The 22,079-nt window shown below is 36.2% G+C and overlaps 1 long non-coding RNA gene across 5 annotated transcripts in view; it reads left to right on the top strand.

Annotated features, from left to right (window-relative positions):
* The window catches only part of LOC107317510 (uncharacterized), a 477,215-nt gene that overhangs the window by 230,613 nt on the left and 224,523 nt on the right, over window positions 1-22,079 (top strand). For all 5 annotated transcript variants that reach the window (XR_014932772.1, XR_014932776.1, XR_014932773.1 and 2 more), the window contains exon 4: window positions 16,341-16,455. This is a non-coding gene — a long non-coding RNA (uncharacterized LOC107317510). The remainder of the gene's footprint in view (window positions 1-16,340; window positions 16,456-22,079) is intronic.

Genomic DNA, 22,079 nt, shown 5'->3' on the forward strand with positions numbered 1-22,079 from the left:
GCATTAATACTGAGTGTTAACGTAATATAGTTAACCTATACCTTTCTTTCTAGTTGAACTCCTTTGTCATCAAGTAGAACATGGTCATTTTCACCTTGTATTAAGTCACGGCCTTAGGTGTTATGTTTGCATGCAATACTTAGCACCATGAGAAGATCCAGAAAGGTGGTATTACATTTTTGCTGAAGATTTGCTTAATACATTCTTTTGTTTATATGAATTGTTCAGTGTTGTCATCATTGGATAAAATATCTACTTAATAATAGATTTCAATCAAAAGAGAATTTAGTTTATTGTAACTGTCACCCCACTATAATATTAACATTCTGCCCTTTTAAATAATATGTTGCACTTAGATTTTAAACAGATCGTTTGTTTAAAAAAAAAAAATAAAAAAATAGTGTCCTGGAAATGGGAGGGATATGTTCCCGTTACCACAAAATTTATGGTCCAAATTCCATTTAAAATTGTAAAAGAAAAATGCAGACTGTAAGGCCTGCTTTGTGTATGAATATTTATTCAAAGTGTTTTCTTATGCGTTGCCTTTCCGTAGCTACGTGGTGTTCTCCTGCACTATTTCCCAGCACAAGGGGTAATGTCCTGCTCTGAAAAACTATCCATTAAAATTTTATCAATTTTCTGTTTTGGTGAGACAGTATGAGGAAATGCCATTGGAAAATTAGATTCTTCTTTGACATCAGGCGCCCAGTCAGCAATCCAATCCCATATGTTTCTACTGAGACATTAGGATTTGATATAATTTTGGGCAGAAAACATTTTAAAATGAAACAATTGAATTTTCTAGATGGTCTTGGGGACCACTTAACTTAAGAGAATACACTTCCAAATCAAAAGCCTTTCAATCATTCTAAATATTATTTGGATGATATTTGCTTCATGCGTAGTAGCAGTTTGAATTTGTATTGAATGTTTGACTGGCTCGTGCTTGCATAGATGATGTATGAAATTATTATTTCATATTTTTCTAGTGTTTGCATTGCGAGTGACATCTGGCTGACAGGAACTTGGAGAAATGGGATACGAAATTAATGCTGTAGTTACCACAGCATCATATTTATCAAAAGCCTTAAGACTGGTCTGTCTTTGTTTAACATATGAAACTCGCTATAATGAATAAAAAACAACACTATTTTTTTTAAACTGAGCTGCTTCAAAATTAAGATGGATGTAGGTAAAATGTTAATCAAAGGCTCTATTCTAATAATTGAATTAATTAGTGAATAAAATAATACATATTTGCTGAAAGACAATTCTTGTTGCTGTGTGCGCCCATGGTCCAAACCCCCCTTGTCCCAGGCCCCAACACCACCCCCGCTAGGGCCAAGAAGCCACCGTGATTCAGCAAGAAAGATGGCAAAATGGCGTTTATTAGGAGTAATTAGCACCTTATATACCTTAATCACTTCGTCTACGCCCCCTAGGGTGTATGTTTGAAATGCGCGCCCAAAGACACATCACAAGGTAAGGGACTGAACAGGGGAGGTACTAACAACCTCACAGCCTGAATCCTTGTTAACACCTACAACATCTCCCCCCTCCCAAATACAACAGGGTTCTGCCTTGTTAGTGCCTACAACAAATTCTCAACTTGTATTTATATTTGCTATTATCCCTTTAAATTCTACTTAATGATATATAATTCATATACTCTCTATCACAGATATAGGTAATTCTGAAATGAGCTTCTACAGCAGAAGGGTGCAATTTTCTTTTTTAAACTTTAGGTCTTTAGCTACCAGAATCTAGAAGTGAGAGATTAATTCTGATTCCATTATTAACTTTGAAACATGCCTGTTAAAATGCTGTATTCTGCCATAGTCCTACCCTTCGTGAAACCTCTGGTATTTTACTTGTCTAATAGTAAAACTTTGTCCTGATAGAATATAATGTGGGTTTTTTAAATGAATCAAATTGATATTTAGTATGAAATATGTTATTTCCATTAGAAATATGACTTCAGCCTTTAAGAAAGGCATTTTCAAAATACGTGCTGTTTGTGAGGAAGTTCTGCCATGTTAAAAAACGACAGAAGTGATATAGTGGAATGTACGGCATCTTGCCATGCCATGGCAGAGGGAAGGAAATGCCTGTGCTACTCTGACTGGAAGTGTCTCTTGGACACTCTTGATATCATTCAACTGATTATTGAGACTGAAATCTTTGTGAAGGAAACCCACCATTACAGAAGTCCCCCAGTAATTCCCAGCTGTTCTGGAAAAGAATGAAGATGGAGGCTGTTATATATAGGAATGTGGAATTCAGAGGAGAGAAGCAATGAGAGAAGTTGTGTAGACATAGTGAGAAAGATAGAACAGTCTAAAGAGGGGTGGGACAGGATGGGGATGGGGGAAGAGTTGTTTATTTAAGAGAGAGAAAGAGATGTCAGACTAAGTAATCCAGAAGAAATAGTTTCTGTACTGCTACCAAGTGATTATCTGAATCTATGAAGTTATCAAGCTGAGAGCACTCAGCGTCTTCTGGGACTCAGACCTGTCCTTTTAAATGAATTAAAAATCCAGCTTTGAGATCCAATTCAGGAGCACAAAGAACTACCAATGACTTTTATTTAGGTCTGCAGCAGCTTGGGGGCTGGTTGGAAGGGAGTGGTAGGAAATGAATGAAATGCTTTAAAATTGTTCAAAGACAATAATTCTGTTCCCCTAAGAGCTCCTCAAGAGGAGACCATCTATTTACTGATGACATAGGAAGTTTGCCTATCCTCTCTTGTTAGATATCTGCAGTATGATTTCCCCTCTACTCTGCTTCTCTCTCCCCTTTTCCAAACATCTCCGGTCAATAAAGGGACATCCATTGACATACTTTCCTTTGAAAGCAGTTATGAACTTTCATTATTATTACAGGGGGAAAAAGTCTCTTTTGGTCAGACAATTGAACAAAACACCAAGATGTTGATCAGATGAGCAGAGTAAATTAGAGCATCAGAGCAGTGAGTTTTCTGACTATACCAGTAACAAGAACAGGGCTGATTAGAAAAGCAAGCAGTGATACTTTGGCATAGTCTGACGCCGTCTTTACACTGTGATATATGAGACAACAATAATTTAGCCAATTTTACTGATGCTCTGTAATAATGTTTATTATATCTATTTTTGTCTACTTCCCTGTCTATCTTAGCCACACACTCAGATTTCATCAGCTTCTGGTTAAGCTTGCTAGACATCCTATATGCCAACGTAAATGAGATAAAGCAAGGAACTGGTTAAGTCATTCAGCACCCATTTATGCTATGCTCTTCAATTCTCTTCCACAGTTTCAACTACCACACTTCTAATGTTTAGTCCACACGTTTCCAACTCTGTTGGAATTACATGTGATTACGTTAGTTTTCTTCTGTTTGCCAGGCAAGGCAATATTTCCTTGGTCTGCTGGAAGATTTTAGACTTTCTGTTTTGAGCAGTTCCACTCCAAACAAAAAAATATTATGAATTCAGTTAGAATAAATAAAATATGATCATGACATTTTGTTGCATTTCAGGTACTATGACAGGAAAAGAAATCTTCATAGCTGTAGGATGGACAGTTCTGAAACTGAAGATGCACATTCTGCATTCTTTGTGTTGTGATATTTCAGTAAGAAGACCTTTGGGTAAAATTTTGGGAGAGTGTTTATATTTATTTATTAATTTATTAGTAATACTTCTATTATTGCATTGTTAGAAATCTACTTCTAAACTTTGATGTGGTAATATTCTCCATTGTAGCTAGTGTTTCCTAGCTGGGTTTCCTCTGTCAGACGTATACCTTACCTTTTTCCAGCATTATGATAGTGACTATACTGCTAGTCCAATCTGCCAGCTTCTTCTCTCACCTTCAGTTATGATTCCTTTCTTTTTAGAAATTGAATATGATCATTTTTGCAATATTAATAGGAATTTCTATCACTACAATGTATCATTTTTTCGAGAGCCAAGTGTCTAGGAAGTGCTTCATCATTCTTTAAAATTGTCTTTGTGTGATGAGTAGCAAATCCATGCTTATCTTTAATAATTTGTATTTAAACTTTCACCAGAACAAGGATAGGCCAGACTTCCTCTATTGCTCTTTTGAACCATCCTTGGTTTGTGTTGAAAATCAGGTTGGCCCAATGTCTGATCCTTTGATAACTGTATCTTGGCACTTTCTTCTGTTTGTGTGAAGATAAAAGTGAATGAGTGGTACGCAATATAAACAGCCCTCCTCCCTGCCCCCCTAAAACTAATAAGAGCCTACATCTATACATGCCTTCTGGAGTTCTCTAGACAATGTTACAGCAAGTACAGGTACTTGTAAGTAAATTTGGAGGCATTTTTAGAAGCTGTATGTATGTAATAAAAGCCAGAGCAAAATTATCCTTTATTTTAAGATTACAATGGGTATTAGTTATGATAGATTGATGAGCTGTTTGAGATGTTTCAATACAATAGCAGACATTGAATATGCTTTAAAAATTTGGTTAGCAGAAGGCAGCAGAAGGGAAAAATACAAATGTCAATAAGCACGCAGGGATGGCCACAAACCCAAGATTTCTTTTCCTACTTCCCATTTTGTTCCCAGTTCTTCTCTTTAGAAGAGACTGCAGATAAACAGCAATCCTAAGGTATGGTACCATAACAAAAGCACTCCAAAGAGAATGGAATGGGAAAAGGGGAGATCCCACAGGACAACTCACACAACACTGATAGTCATATTTTGTAGTTCACTCTGTGTTCTCACATTCAGAAAAAAAGTATAATTGAGATGAATTCCCCAACTGACAAGAGTCCATTTAAAGATGAATTACAATTGACAATAAAACATTTTAAAGAAATCTCATCTTCCCTTTGTTATTAACTTCGTTTTCTCTGTTATGCCAACGGCAGCACAAAAATGTAGAAATAGAGGAGAAGGAAAAATGATTTTTAGCTGCCTTGGAAAAATAAAAATGTTGCACAACATTCTGCTAAACAAAGACCCCAAAGTACAGACACTTGGAGGAATTTGGAGGTATTTTTCTCTGCATTCCATTTGTTTTCTGTCACCTCCCCCTGTTTTTATTTATTTATTTATTTATTTTCTGCAGGCTCTTTCGAATCTAGTCTAGTTCTGAGTTCTTAAGTTTTTTTACATGTTCATCAAGCTGTACTTCACAGACTGGCTATAGTAAACCCATCTTGCTGACTCTTCAAAGAATTATGTGACATTCAAATCAGAAAAACATGCCATGTGGATAACTTCTATAGTGATGCTAATAACTGTGTATTTTACTCACACCTCTAGAGATGGAGAATCTCCTAACCTTCCTGGTACATATGTAGGTATATAGGCCTTGTGTGTAAACTAATCCTTTTTCAATCTCATGTACAGATATCACACATTCCAAAGTTTGTCAGTCTGAGCAACACCATAGCAATAGATGTTTTGAAGTCTAGAATGCTTTGGAAACACTGTTTTACCAGCAAAGTAAATGCCCTGACATCTTAGAAACATTAATCCCATTTCATAGCTAAAATAAAATCGGATTTAGATTATTATATCATAACCATGTCCACGTGATTGAAAATGGCGAGGTTCACATAAAAATGTCTGTCTGCTTTCCTTCTGATAAGCAACTCCCTCCTTCTACCAGCAATCATTTCAGCATAATATATTTTCAAAGTAATCTTTCCTTGATCAACAGACTACAGTATTCTATCATTTTGCAGGTTTTGTTTCCTTCATGGGTGAATACTTCCACCAAATTGCATTTAATATCTATTAACTTGGATTTTTAAAAGATCAGATGGCTTCTGTATCTCATTACATTGTTCTTTGTAATTTGTAATTTCTTCCAATTTGATACTATTGCATACTTAAACTTTATTTCTGTTCCATTATCCTATCTTAAACACATGATTCTGAAGTATTGGTCTTATGAAATCATGAACATTCTGGGAGTGTCTGTTATGATCTTCTTTTCTTGAAGGGGATGTACCTATTGAATTTTCACTCTTCATATAGTTCTTTGCAGATACTCAGATCTTTGCTGCTTGTTTTGGTCATCACTGTCATATCAGAACTGCTCTGATGATGAGTTGCTTTTTGCTTTCTTAACTAGGTGAGCTTTTGCATTCAGGTTTCAGACCATTCTTGTATTTTACTTGCTCTTCAGCTCTCACAATTATTTGTTAGAAGTCAACATTGATCTTGAAATTTCAAAACAATGAAATAAATATCACAACCAACGTTTTTTTGCTCCATTTTTTCAAAAGGTCAGCTTCCCAAAGAAGGAAATTGACGGTTATGCTAAGTTAGAGAAGCACGGTGGTGTAAGTAAGAGATGTTTCTCATGCATCTGTTCTGTTTCTTAAGCTTCGAAGTTTAGCCTATTGTATGAGATTTCAACCTAGAAAGTAAGTGTGTTTGGAGCCCACAATACTCAAGTTTCAACTGCTCTGAAAATAAATTATGCATTTGTATCTGAAAGTTCACATTCAGGTTGTTTTTTTCTGTGTTGATAGTGGTATTTTCTCATCTGTATTATGCATAGCTATGGGGGGAGACAAAAAAGCAAACAAACAGGGAGGAAAAATTATTTTCTGTTATTGAATACAGTAGAAGTTACATATACATATAGTCTGAGAAGCCCTTGCTTGTGAATATTATGAAGAGATAAACTCCCACTCAGTGATGGTTGGTGCTTATACCAGGTTTCTATCAAGACAACTTTGAGATTATATCTGTTTGCCTAGAAAATGCTTGTAAGCTATGTGCAAATGAAAGTTATAGGTGCTTTGGTAGATTTTGCACAAACTTGACTATTTTAAGCATCAGATCCAAATGTGTGTATGTCCAGTTACAGTCAATAAGAGTTGCATCAGGTTGTGGTGAACATTTCAGCAGGATCTATTAGTAGTTATGCTGGTCACAAATGTTGCTGTAAGGACAGAACTGCTGTTAGCTGTTTGCAAAAGGTTTTTAAAGTGCATTAATGTCATTTGAAGCTTGGTGTATAAACAGGTGCTACCTGGATATTTTACTTACACTTTCTTCAGACTGCAAAACTTTGTAAGTTGTAGCTTTATTGTGAAAGTTTCTAGTTATGGGTTTGCACCACTAAATGGCAGTTCGCATTGGTTGTTTAAGCTGCAGGAAGTACAGATAATGTGTTTTCTTAAGCTCTATTTTTTCTTTTTAAATTTGTTTTTATTTCCAATTCCAGCTTATTTTTGTGGTATATATTTAAAGACATATAAAAAAATGTTGCGTGTTCGTACACAAACACGCATATGCATGTATTTATGTACATGTATTGTAGGTTGGGTTCGGGGATGATACACTTGTGAGAGAATCTATATTACTGAAAATCTGAAGCCATCTGCTTGTTTGAGCAATAGAACTACTAAGGAACTTCCAGTAGACAATTTTCTTTCTAACCTCTGAATACATTCACTTGGGACCTGAGTATGAGTGTGTATCTATCCCAGGAGTGGTCATGCTATAACAATTACTCCCAAAACAGAAGGTTTTATTTCTTCATAAATGAAGTTGAGTTTCTGAATTATAACCGGTGTCTGTTGTATCTGAGGAGTAGTGAAGCTTCTGTGTATACTGTAGGCACTGACCGAGAAAGATAAACGTACAGCACATGTTTGGTGTACTTGTGAATTACTGTTTGTGGTTTGCTTTGATTATCTTAGGCTTTCATATAGAAGTAGTCACTTGTAGACAACTAGCAATTTCTTTTGAGGCTATGGGTGTAATCCATGAATATCCCCTAATCTAACGTAACCATCCAAATCAAACATTCTTCTGTTTTTTAAAAAAGCCTGCAGGTAATGGAAGCTTCAGAACATTCATGTGTGTAGAGTTAACAGTATAAAAGTCTAAATTCTACAGACAACTGGTGAAGTCTTGAACTCATATTAATGCCACTCCAAGATTTTAAGGAAATATTTTTGACTGCTTGCCATTGGCACTATTGCTTATGGAAACACAAGGAACTAAATCAGAGCATGCTGGTTTTTAATACATCTTTCTAGGGGAGGTCCAATCTTGGGCCAAAGAAAATGGGGGACCCACCCCAGTGTCTGTGCTTAATGACATTAGCAGATGTGTCTAAAGAACAGAAAACTGTACCTATGAAGCCCTATAAATATACATCCTGTCAAGTTTACTGTAGAAAATGTTTGTACTGATGGAAAGATTTTCCTTAACTATTTCTGATTCTTCTGAAACAGTGAATGTTAGGTTTCCCAAATGAAGAAACAGCTGTCTTTATTCCAAATTTGAAAGATTTTATGCCAGGAGACATGGAGAATATAGAATAGAGATTTCTAGCATTATATCCAAGCAACTTTAAATCAAAGCAATATTTTAGTGGCAATGTAAAACACTACTCTTACATTAGTGTTTGATAATGGTAGAGAGTAAGAAGTCTCATCCATAATTTGCTTTACAATTGGCATGTAAATACTGCGTGGACTTAAAAAAATCAGTCCTCATCTAGCTGTCAGGGTCTTCTAGAAAGTCCATAAGGTGCTTTCTGCTGTTGTTGATCTCATGTGGACAGATAATGTCACAGATGACTGGAATTTTCAGGCTTAGGAAATCAGCTTAACATGCTCTGAGTAGGCTTTGAACTGCTGCATTCTTTTCTCTGTTTTTAGGTAGTTGTTTTGGTTTGTTTTGTTGTTTTTCTGTTGTTTTTGTGGTTTTTGTTTTGTTTTGTTTTTGTATTTGGAGGGGATGAGAATGTGTTAGTAGTGTGGCTTTTTTAAATTAATTCAGAATCTTAGTTTACTGAGACTATCTGTAAGATTTATCTCCTTCTGATAATGCTGTGTCATATTTCTGTAGAGTAAGATAATGTAAATATGACAGAGGCAGTAAGGAGGATTCCACTTCTCCAATGTTACTGTTAACCTACCAATGACAAGAAGAAATCACTAATAAATATTAAACAGTTTTGATTTCTGGTTTGTACTAGTTTAAGGCTTTCCATCTGCACACAAAAATAACCTCTCTTTTTTTCACCCCCATATGTTATGTTATTGATTTACATATTTCAGGTATCTGTAGTGGTGCACATAAGCATGAATAGTTTAATATCATCAATTTGAGCTGATTTCTTATGGCCTATTGATCATTAACCACGAACAACTTAGGAAACATTTTATCTTCTTTTAGAACTTTGTAATAAACTTTGGAAACCAGTTGTAAGGGGTTATTGAAATGAGATCCCTTTACATTCTTCTTTTTGATTCTCCATACTTCTATGACACGATAAATTTCACTCTGTAGACCAATAAATAGTAATTTTGAACCAGCTTAGACCTTGTTTGCTTGGTTTGGATAACTGAGTATGTGCAACCATGCGCACAGTCACTGTGAGTCATAGCCTGCCAACTCAGATGATGGGAATTGGAAATGTTTCTACCTGATGGTTGGCTAAATCTTGCCACAAGTGAAATCACTAGGTAGTTTTAGTCCATTCTTGGTTGGGAAATATTGTCACAGATGGTGCGAGCTAAGGACTTCCATATATCAATCCACAGTGACAGTCTTTGTAAGGGTCAAGACAATGATGCGTTGGAAATAGACTGAATATCAGCTGTGTTTTAAAATGCCTGCTATGTCATCTCACTATATTGGTTAGTTTGGGTTAGTATGTATTAGGTCCTCCAATAAAACAATTTTTTTGCTTAGGTGGAATTGTAACTCAAACAGTGAAGATGAAAACAATGTGTGCTTGAGTAGACTTTTTTTCTCAAGCAAATGCTCTGAAAGACATATTGCTTAGGATTTATGAGACTGCCAATCCAATATAGTCAAAGAGCAACTTGTCTATTTATTTATGAAAATAGCTCCCTTCTGTCTGTTGATGAATAAAATAGCCTGCTTTCCCTTAAATACAACAAAGGACAATGAATTTTATCAAATTCACTTTATGGATATGCAGTTTTTGTCAGTTATATGGGCACCATTATATTCAAAGGTTGCCTACCATTTGGAAGGAGTTCAGAGAACACTGACAAAAAATATTAAAAAGCTGGAACAGTGAATGTTCCATATTAGGAAACAATAAAAGAAATATAAATAGTTTGACTGACTGGCTGACTATCTCGGAAACTTGTAGTAATGACATTTGTTAGATTATGAACAACACTTGTAATAGGGGAAATTGTCTTTCTTAAAACTGTTGTTGATTAGACTGGTCTGGCTCTGTCTTGGGTTATTCCACAGCAAAAGTAGTTGAATGACATAAGGATGGACAGATCACTGAGAGCTGAGGCTGTTTCCTTGTGCTGATGAACAATGCTTCATTCACGAGGTCCTTGCCATTCTAGTGAGAGTGGGAAGAAGACTTGTTATCCATTTGTGATGTAGACAAAGACAGTGAGCTTTATGTCATTGTAGTGAACAGAGGAGGACTTAGAGGAGAGTGGAAGTCTCTGAAAGCCTAGTATTTGAAAGATGACTAGGAGCCATTAAATGGGAAGAAAAAGGTCTTTAACTTGATAACACAATTGAACAGCTCGTTACTAAAGGACTGAAGGATTACTGATCCCAAACAAAGCTGGCAAAATATTTTGAATAATTTTATTCCTCCAGAAGGAGAATTCTCTCCTGATCTGAAACTGAAAACAAGAAAATAAGCAAAATGACCTAATACTGTAAAGATCGTCTATCTCTGTTTCCTGCAGGTCTATGAAATGTCTGACTTCTGCAGGATTTGATTCCAGTGTGACCACCAAGAAAACAGAATGAGGAAAGATTTCATATTCTTGGTGTTCCTATAGTGTCCCCATGTTTCTTTATGGCAGTCCTAATCAAAATGATCTGAAATCCTTAAATTCAAAGATTTAGCTGGGGTAGGCTGCAAACTGCTGAGCCTTGCTAAACATCTCTATAGCTGAAAAAGGCACAGAGTTCTTAAGCTTTTATTTGAATAGGCTGTAGTTATTATTAAAATAACCTTCAAGTGTTGACTCAAAATCCCTTCACACTTTGCTAAAATTGTCCTGAAATTTCTGTGATTCTCATTAATATGTTTCATTTTCCATCCCACATGCAGTACTTAGCATTGTTAGAATTTCTCTCTCTTCAATCTGCTGTATATTAAAAAATATTGGTGTCGTGTTCCTAAAACAAGTAAAGTTAAATTTTCTCTTTTATCATTTCCTCTATTCCTGTTTTTTAAAAAGTACATTGTGTCTAAAGCTGCCTGTTGTCTATTGTTGTTTGACTGACTGGTCTCCATCAGGTGGTTTTAAAGTTTGTAGTTACAAATGGAAGAGTTTTTAAGCATTTATAATCATCTGTGTTTAAATTGTGTAGAAGCAAAGTAAGAGAGGCACAGAAAAAACTGTCTTGCTAAATAGATGGTGTTTTTGGGAAAGGACTTTTTCTTATCAAGGTCTGAGAGTTCTTTTTTTTTTTCCTCTCCCCTCCTTTCCCCCCCCCCCCCCAGCATATGAAATATTTACTTGCTAGGCTGTATCAGGAATACCCATTTTCCATAGTGCTGTACCAGCCCAACCCATCAACGTGCTGGTTAATTAAGTGTGACCTAAACCAACTTGACTTGAGCTCTGCATTAAATGCACAAAACCCATTTGAGCTGACCAGCAGCAGAAGTGGTACTCAGAGAAATTGAAAAGGATTTCTCCCAAATGCTTTCTACTTACTTACAGCACTCAAGTAATGGCTGAAGATTAGCATATGACATGACAGATTACATTAAGTCATGTCTTTCCAGTGCTTTATGACAGCACTATCACATTAGCTTCTTAGCACTGGCACATCGAGGCATGCAAATGTTTTCAGACCCTCTTATTCAAATCTACAAGCTGACATGGCAGCCTTGATATGATTATTAGTCATTTGAGAGACTTTAATTCACGTCATCAGATAACAGGTTCTGCTAAAAGGTTAGAGAAACTGTCTGCTTTTAATGAAGCCCTCAAAAAAGACCCTCAAAAACCTTACTACTCACAGAGAGCTTTATTTGACTTTATTGACAAGATCCCCCTAAGAATGAACTTGAGTTGAATAAGTAAGCAGGCATCTAGAGTGAAAAACACTGACTCCATTTAAAAATGAGACTGAGCTACATTGAAGTCCTATCTTTCCCCTCACATTTTTTTTCTTGGTTTTATCAGAGCTTTAAAGACAAGGTACTGTGCCTGAAAAAAAAATGTTTTCAGCTTATGATGTTAAGTGAGAGAAAGGGGTAAAAACTGTTCTAATTCCTAAGTTGTAGACTTTCTTTGTAATAATGAACGAAGGGTCACTGTGACTTACTACAAAGGGTTGACAACTGATATATTGTGACTAGAATCAGAGTAACACAGTTGCAAAGTCTATTTGTCCTTTTTTAGTCTGTATCTATTAAGATGAAATTATGTCCAGGCATTATGTTAAATCTTGGTGAGTGTTTTGTGTTTTTGCTGGAAAAACTTTAAAAAAATTCCAAAGATAAGCAGGGGCTGTCACAGCCTTTGGTCTCTTTCATGTGAAAAAGAAATGAGTGAGGTAAAAAATGATGTTATTTCTGAGCAGGAGAGGGAAGAATCCCTTTGCAGGTAAAAGGAATATTCATTGTTAGAGTAATGATTTGTCTTTGGAATTCCAAGCCAAAGATGTGCAGCAACACTGTAGAGAAACTAATCTGAGCTTTTAAAATCCTTTCGGCATCAGTGTTGCAGTGACTGCTACATTAGTAGAGCCTGTGTCAATATGGTACTGCCCAGAGTGCGCTGGACTTGCAGAAAGGTACTGCCCAATGCTCATTGCAGGCCTTGAGGCTGAATGGTCTGTTTGGTTGGAGTTCTGCTACCTGTTCTCCTAGCTTCCTAAGGAAGCTGGAGCTTGCTCATGGAAGACCTTAAAGCATGTACTTTGCCGTTATTTCTATCTTGTAGTCAAATAAGAACTAGGAAATCCATACTGTTTTGTTCCCCCATGCCTATTTCTTTTGAAAGGAATAATATGTTATTCAATAAAGTATGTACCCCCCACCTTTCATTACTTAAAGCTTCCTGTCATACTCATATTCTCTTTTACACTAGCCATGAACAGTTCCATTGTCTCAAAATTATTTTACATGTAATTTAAACTAGGATGCTGAAGAATGACAAACGCCAGTAAGTTGAGAGAGTTTGTTCACCAGAGGCTACAATCTCTTGCGACAGCTAACTACAGTTCTAATCTTCATTTGCACTCTCCCAGTCCTGTAACAGATTGCATTTCTCTCACTCTTTCTCCCTCCCTCTCTGTTATTAATTCTTCACCTTTAAAAAGATTAATACCTTTCAAGAAATGGACTTGTGTGCTGATTCAACTATTTTGAGTGCTAATATATGGAGCCCACAGCACTGAGAACAGCAGTTTGATATTCACCTCCTGATGGACCTTGATGTACAGCCACTGTTATCTCAAGTTCTCATCGTTTGTAAAGCTTAACACTTAACGTACTTGTATATAAAGGTGTTGGTAGTGGGAATGATGCAATTGCTTTAGGAGTTGAGAGAACTACAGGAAAGTTTTAGATTAATCCTACCTACTAATTGTACATTTCAGCATTAAAGGGCTGACATTAGTACCAGGATTTCTTGTTAGCAAAAAGGTTTCCAGTTGACTTACCTGGCAATCACTACAAATATAAGGTGTGATAAAAGGGAATAGTTGAGCTAAGTCATAGAAATAGAAGCAATCACTATATCACTATAATTCATCCCATACCTGAACAGATGATACTGTCTTCACAAGTTATTGGCTCTTTTTCTCATTATGTTATATCATAGCTGATATTGAAGAAGTATCTTAAGTGGTCTGCCACGGAAATCTTCCAAAGATGAGTTCAAAATCTTCATCTTTAAATGCTGACATTCAAATATCCTCTGGAAATATAGCAGTCATGAAAGTAATCATTACCATTATTACTGGTACCTAAAATTGTATAAAAATCTTTGGGTTAAAAAAAAAAACACACCAACAACCAAACAACAGAACAACAACAACAAAAAACACCCATCCAGCTGTCATTTACTTGTACTGTTATTGCTCTTTCATGTCTTGAATGATCTCCAGGACTTTTATTTTATAAATACATAATAATAGAAATTTCGAATGTTATGGGCCTGCACTTATAGTGCTTCAGGAAATACCTTGTCTTACGGGCACAGGACAATTCTAGGAGCATTTTAAGACAACATAAAGAGAATCCAAAGAAATGCAACTGCTTTTCTTTGGTATGTTCTATCTCTTTTTTCTCTTGAATTGTCTTGCTACATGTATTTTTCTCTCATTTATGTCTGATGCCTTGTATGAATTAGGACAGAAAAGACTTTCAGCTCCATCCCATGTCCCACTGGATATGGACAGATAGATACTTTCAACTAACTGGCCTCAAAATGATGAGTCTTTCTGTACCACCGAGTTCCATGTCTGTATGTTTACTTGAGATTTAAACAAGCATCTCCGAACATGTGAGATTTATTGAGTGCTGGATGATCATGGGTTATATGTCTGACAACCAACACTGGATTCTGAGGTTTAAATGTACTATATGCTTCCAATTACATCAGATTTATTTTAAACATGAATTAGCTGGTGGATGTTGTGACTTAACTGCTCTTTTAACTGTTGCTTTAAAACATGTTTTTAAATCCTGGGCTGTATGTGACTGGATTTGATTTAGCAGTTGGTCTTAAACCACAGTTCTGTTATAAAGTGAGTCATTAATTGTGTTTTCTTCACAGTGACAGAGGATCTCAGATTGAAGTTGATTTGACAAATATTGTGGGCATTATATTTTTATAGCACAAAACTTTACTCTGTTGTCACTGCAGTCAGGAGTATCCATTGATTTTACTTGAAGCAGTCCTGTGGCCAACAGGGCTGTAAAACAGCTTAGCAGAAATAATTCCTTGGGCAGGTGGCATTGTCCAAAATATTCTTGAGGAAAGGAGCCAATTGAGAAAGCATGTCAGTGTTTTTTTCTTGGTGATATAGTATGGCATATTTGATAAATGGATATGTATTACTTGAGGTTTATGTGATCCAGAGTTGAAATTAGCTGTAGACCTTAGAAATAAACCAATATTGATACACCTCTAGAGAAAATATTTTGCCTTACTATCAGCTGGCATTTTTATTTTGCATGTCTGTGAATGTGTCAATGTGCATTTCTATAAAAATACAGTATGTATAATTATGCACATGTGCAAGCTGTGCTTCTAGGCTGTTGGGAAGATATCATCTTAAGGTCAGTAGAGGGGGTACTTACCTTTGCAAGGCACTTGTCCATGTCTGCACTTTACTACGTCTTCTAGTACCTCTTGAAAGCACTTGTCTTCAACACGCTGCCTTGCCTCACTGCCTCTGGTAAAGATTTCAAAAGAAATTACAGTGGGATGATAGGAAGTTCACTCTGCTCTACACAGGTCCTTGTACAGAAATAATACAAAGTTTATCTGAGGCAATCAAATCCATTGTAAAGGATATGCAAGTCAAAAATAGTATTTTATGCAATTTGTATCCAAAGCATTTATAGATACTACTCTTTTGTAATCCAGTTCGTAATCCACTAAGGAGAGGGCCCAGTTCTTATCCACCTTTGCTTTTTTTTTTTTTTTTTTTGCTTTTTTTTTTTTTCCTTTAGCATGCTTCTGAAGCCAGCAGGTAGGAGATGCTCTTGTGGAGCATCAGATGACTCTAATGCCATCCTGTAATTGTGGGGAACTTGAGCCATAGGGCTGGCTGGCAGTGAGGGTCTGTGTGTCACTCTCCCCGTACATGTTCTGAGATTTCCACAGGGCAGTGTGGCAGTAAGTGCTCCCAGACACTGAAGAGTCTTTTCAAGAGTGTACAATTACAGGAAAAAAACACTGTTGTTCAGAGATGAGACAACAGCAAAGACATAAAGGACAGGTCATTGCTTTCCAACATTACTGAAGGACCTCTATAAGAGCTGAAATAAATACATTATTCATAAAGCTGGTTTCCCTCATCACTTTGCTGTGGATCTTCTACTTAAGACCCTGTGTTTCTTTGCTACTTAACACATTCATTCTTACTTTAAGAATGAATCCCTTCAGTCACCGCTGTGTTTAGTTCAGCTGAGGATCCAAGAAGGCCAAGAGCTTAAGGAAGACGGTGCTTGCAAAGTAGAAAGTACTGGCACCTAGCTGATTGGTGTGCCCAGCTCCCTGGTTGTGTGGTAGATCACATCTTCATGGGCTGCTGCAGAAGGGCATCAGTGAGATCATTGGGAAATAATGTGGCATTCTAAATGATCACTGCAAGATAACAATTAGGAAATTCTAACTGGTTAATAACACCCAGCCATTCTCTTCCAGGCATGATATGGTGAAATTCTATGGATACACTCATTGTATCTCCTGGGAGAGAAGGAAGAAATGAGGTCCTAGATGCAGTTGTACACAATGCTGGTAAAACAAGAAGTCCTGGTAGGTAAGTGCACTTCTTTATTAGGGGAAATATTGAAAAGGAGAGGCAAATTCTTGTATATTTACTTAAGACAAGATATCAACAATGACCTTCAACTATAGATCCTTCTCATGTTTGTGGGTCCAGGAAGGGATGGGTATTAGAGACAAGCTTATGAGAAACAAGCAAACAGCTGCATCGTGAGCTGTGAACCATTTAAGAAGGGGCTTAGAAGAGAGGGAGAAGAACTTGCTGCTGGGAGAGACTGTAAAAGTCAAAATACAGCAGTAATCATGACATGAAAGGGAACCTCTTTCTTTTCATTTTAGCAACTCATAACTGCTTAGTAATAGCTCATTCTTTTTAGGATAAAAGTCAGATTTGTGGTGATACGTTTTATAAAGCTTGTTGGAACCTGACAAAAAGCAAGTTGACCTTAAGCACCACGTGTTGCCAGCTGAAAAAAAATAAAAAATAAAAAATAAAAAATAAAAAAATGCATCTGAGAACAAGATAGGAATAGCAGCTCCTTGGATAGGAAAATCTCAAAGGCTTTGCAGATACAAGGTCTCAGTTGAGAAGCACCATGTAGAAGCCAGAAGAGATTCTGCACTAGCTATGACTCATGTGCTCTGGGAGGATGGAAGTCTGAACGATGTGTGATGTCTGTGATGGCCAGCTAGAGGACTCAGTCTCTTGCAATAGCTGACTGTAGATGCCTGCTAAGATTAAGAAAAAAGAATCAGACCTAAAAAACAAAACAAAACAAAACCAAAAAACAAACAAACAACAACAACAAAAAAGAAAATCCAAACTCCACAAAGCACAGAGGTGGAGTCAGATTAAAAACATTTAAAATCTGTGCAATATCTGGCATATTTTAATGCCTGTCTTTTAACCGCAGATTTGAAACTGAGCTTGCTCTTACTGGTTCTTTTCATGTTTTGTATGGTGATTAGAAGTTTGCATTGGCACTTTTTAGATTGCAGCTGGATTTGAGATAAACAAAATTATTCTGTTTCCAAGCCAGCTAAACCTTTTAAATTCATAAATATTGGTATTCATCTTGCTTCTTTGCCTTGTGATCCCACTAGTCTGTTTGCATATGTGTAACCAACAAACTCTTAGTAAAATATACTACCTCAAAAAGTGATTCAGCCCAATAGTTGTGCCTTGAGGGATATATCTGAACATTCATGCAGAGAAATGAACAATTCTAGAAACTGAGCTCATGTGCATCATATGCAATCAGTTTTCTTCAGAAGATTTAACACACAGAAAAATGATATACTTTGCGTTGTTGAAACTCACTGCATGTTTGTAAAAGTATCTGTGTTACGGTTTTGAGAGGTCGTTCAACATATTCATTGGAAAAATTTACAAAACTTTGGAGGAAAAGTAGTTACCATTTCCATATAAGCACATTAAAACAATTCTGAAGACTTCATTGAAAAGTTTATTCAATCCACTGCATTCATAAATTTTTATTTATGAATATCTACAATGTGTGTGAGTGGCATATGATTTCCTTGGGAAGCTTAGTTTTTGGTATAGTTGGTAATGTTTACTAAGATGACTTATTTAGAGTGATTATTTGAGCCTAAGAGGAAACCTCTAAAGGAGGTTGAGAAATGTATTAAGTTTCTATTAGGTAGTTCTTCAGAATTTCTGCCCATTCACTGTACACAGAATATAGCTTGATTATCAGTCTTGGCTTAAAGCTCCATGCAGCTTACAGAACAAATAAAGTTTGGTCATAAATATTACTGTAGTTTTATAGTTCTACAGGAACTTCATAGTTTCTATTGGAATATTAACTTGCCAATCCATTCTATGTATGTTTCTGTACCCACAAAAGTAATTGACTTGTGAGTATATATAAAATAAATAATTTACATGTGAGTTTCTTTACAGTTTTTTCTAATTCAAAAGATACCACAGGTTTTTATTAAGGAGGTTGTCTCTGCTTCACAGGTAGAGATATGAAACTAAGCAGTGCTTTGTAGATCTGCTGAAGACTTAAAAGTTGTTTGCAGCACCATTTGGATGGTAGTTTTCAGAAAAAAACTTTAAATAGTGTTTGACAAACTGTATCTTCTAAATGTTTTTATCATGGTCTCTCTGAGAATTTGTTATAAGTAAGCAATTACACTAAGTCCTATCTATGGAAGAGTAGATCTCTGAAGTGTTAGCTGGGCTGATGTTACTGGAAGGTTCACTTGGAGGTTTTGTAACCAAAGTTAGGGGTGGAAGGCGAACTCCTTTTTTGAAGTGATCTTTCAATCCATAGTGAAGGAGAGGTAACTGGCACTAATAAAATTATAAACAATATAAACAATTTTAAATTCTGGGCTTACTGTAAATCTTATGCTGAATGAAAAACCTATTTTGAATTTTGCTTACTTTGTGAACAATACATAAGTTACCCAATAAGATAAAGCCTTGAAAGATATATTTGTATAAACACACCCTTCTGCATCAAAGTACTTTATATTTTATAATCCATCCTTTTCCTTTCTCTCTCTGCAGCAAATCTTAATCTACATTTTCCCTCTTTTCTCTTCTTTGGCTTCAATTTTAAAGGAGCCCCCATGGCCATGGGTTTTGCTTTTACAGCACTACTTATACTGCCAACTGCTATTAAGTCATGTTTATATGTAAAGCTTAATTAAGACTAGTAGAAAAAAGGTATAAAAAAATAGAAAAAAAAAATCCTTGTTGCTTTTCTTATATAATAAGAAGTAAAAGAAAGTTTTGTTTCTATGCGATGACCGTGGAGCTGTAGAACCTGCAGCCTCTATAGTGATAAGATTAAAAATCTATACATTTTGTCTGCCCTTCAGAACAGTTGCAGTTTGTTCTGGTGACATCCCATCTGGGAGATACGAGTTAGGTACTAGCTACTCACAAATAGGAATGAGCTTTCACACAGGCATGTGTAGATTATAGGCTGGACTGCTAAAGTCAGGGACAGCTAGTGGGGAATTACTGTTCTAAGTCACCTTTTCTCACCCGTCTGGAACTTGAGCCACATCTATTTGAATCGTTTCTTGTTAAGCTGAGATCAAGAGGTAAAATGGTCTTCACAGAAAATGTTCTGCCAGGCAGTGATTTCTGGAATACAAACCCCTTGCTCTGATTCACAGCCCTGAGGAACGTAAGAGGTTGGTTTAGAGGTAATAAAATCTTCAAACTCTTGGCTGTTGTGAAGAAATTCCTTTTTCCACTGTGGCAGTTGTCTAGCTACTCTGTGTTGCTCCATACAGCTGAAAAGCAGCATGGAATGCAGTATACTAGAGCATATTATGCTATTGAGAAAGTTATGTTCTACCTTAAATCCAAAACAAAGGGACATTCTGAAATATAGTCATGAAATTCTGTACCAGGTTTATGTGCACAAATCTTCATAGCAAACAGCAAATGGGGAAATTAGTCATAAAAATCCCATTTACCAATAACAGAGTTTGTGCCTGCAAACTTCAGAGCACCACTTAGAATATGGCCAATATAATAAAAAGGGAGTAACCGGATTTAATGCAAGCACTGGTAATCAGTTTTTCTAGTAAACTTTTGTAAGGAATGTTTGTGCCCACGTTCAGAGTACAATGGGTACTTCTGTGATATCATGCAGCCTCAGTTCTCATTTGCTGAATGCAAAGTTGCATTCAGCTGGGTCTGATTTCTCTGAATCTTCATTCAAAAAAGTACAATTGAAAGAGCACTGCAGTGACACAAAGCACAAGGACATTTCAAAAGTCTAACAGGTGATCTTTAACAATTGATTGTAATTATAGCCCTTCGGGGTGAATTTCTTACAAGCTTCAGGTGGATACTGCTATCGTTTTTGTGAGCTTAACGGGAAGAAGATGTGGTAGAAAGGCTGCTTACAGGTAAATAGAAAGGACCTGTTTCCCATGGATCAGTCTTCTCTTTGGTAATGTGCGTTTTACTAAATCTTACTCATTTTTATATTGCACTTTTGTCAATGAGGTTCTGAGGAGAACTTGTTTGGGCAGAAGTTAATTTAAAAAAATATATATATATGTAAATTTTAAAATGCCAAGTGGTATTTATAAATTTTTTTTTATTAGATTGCATGTAATTGACAGTGTCCTTTAGATTGAAAATTTAGGATGATCTTATTTTCAGTGATCTTTCACATTTAAGGCATTTCTTAATGGTCTGAGTTGCAGTTTAAAAATAGAAAGCCTATGCATGTGCTTCTGCTTGCTGGGGTACTGCAAACTTGATTTCTGAGGTTGCTGACAGCTTCTGAAAGATTTAGGAACTGTCAGCAGGAAACATTCCCATAGAATCTGTACTGTGAACTTTTTCTGGAAAAACAGCATCATTTAGCAGGTAATATATCTGCAATAAAAGCGCAGTTATGCAATAATGGCTCATTAATATAGCAAATCATAACATGATCTTTTCTATTCAGTTTTAAAAGGAACTTGTGGAGAGAATGAGCTCCTACTCAGCTGGTTGGTTAACTTGGTTGTTTTTGTATATTTTTGGTTTTTAAACATTGAAATATCAACCTGATTTTTATGGCAGATAATGTTTAGTTGTGATGTTCTATTTCTGAATAAACAAACATAGGTTAGTACAATAGGAGTTTTCATACTTTTGCTCTTTTTTGAGTATGCTAGGATTCTGCTGCTGTACTTTGTTTGGTATGCAACTGCTAATTTATCCTTTACATCTTTACAATCTTGTCGATGCTTCAAGTTTTCCTTAGTTTTTCTAATCTAAAATAATCCCAGTGAAATCCTTTGATTGTCTGTTTGGACCTGATCCACTTCTAAAGCATGAGTGTAATGAACTTTATGGCACTTACTTGGAAGTAATTTATCCAACAGAGTGAATATAGATACTTGTTTTAATAAGAATATGCTTTATGGTAAGTGGGGACGGCTATTTAATTAGCTAAAGGGAAAGCAGTTCATGATACAATCTGTTCCAATCATCTTAGACATTAAACAAAAAGTCAGACCAAGTTATTTATGTACACACACTTTATTTGCAGTTCTTTTGTGTAACCTCTTGGTAGAACTTTACAACATTATCTGGATTAAAAAAAGAGGGGAAAAAAAGTATGTATTTCTTTAAATGGAAAAAAAAAAAGTAAGCAAAAGTTTCACTTATTGCAGTCGAGCCTTCAAGTGCATACATGGAGCTTGATCCGAAAGTAATGCCTCCCATTTATTTCCTTCACAATTACCACAGGTACAATGAATAGAATAACTACAATAACACTATTTGATACAGAAATTTTTCAGCTGCAAAATACACCATTACCTCTTTCACATGAATGAGCTGATTGAGACGCTTAATTTCATGGTGCGACAGCTGCGCATGCCTGTCTGGAACACGGCTTGTCTTTCACACTGCTGTTGCCACTGCTGAAATGCACCACTCACCTCCTCGCTCTGCTCACACCCACTGTTTTGTCTCCATAAACAGTCAGCAAGTATCGATGAATGTCAGTGGGTGCCATTTTTTTTTTTGCACAGAGAAATTCAATAACACCCCTCTACTTTATCCGCATTTCCCTGTCAGATGCCATTCTGTCAAGCTGCCCCTCTGTTACCATCTGTCACATGGCAACAAAATATGTCAGGATACTGGTGGGAAGGTTCAGCCTC

This window comes from Coturnix japonica, chromosome 11, assembly GCF_054131305.1.
Source record: "Coturnix japonica strain WE chromosome 11, WE-NBRP24, whole genome shotgun sequence".
NCBI classification, from domain to species: Eukaryota; Metazoa; Chordata; class Aves; order Galliformes; family Phasianidae; genus Coturnix; species Coturnix japonica.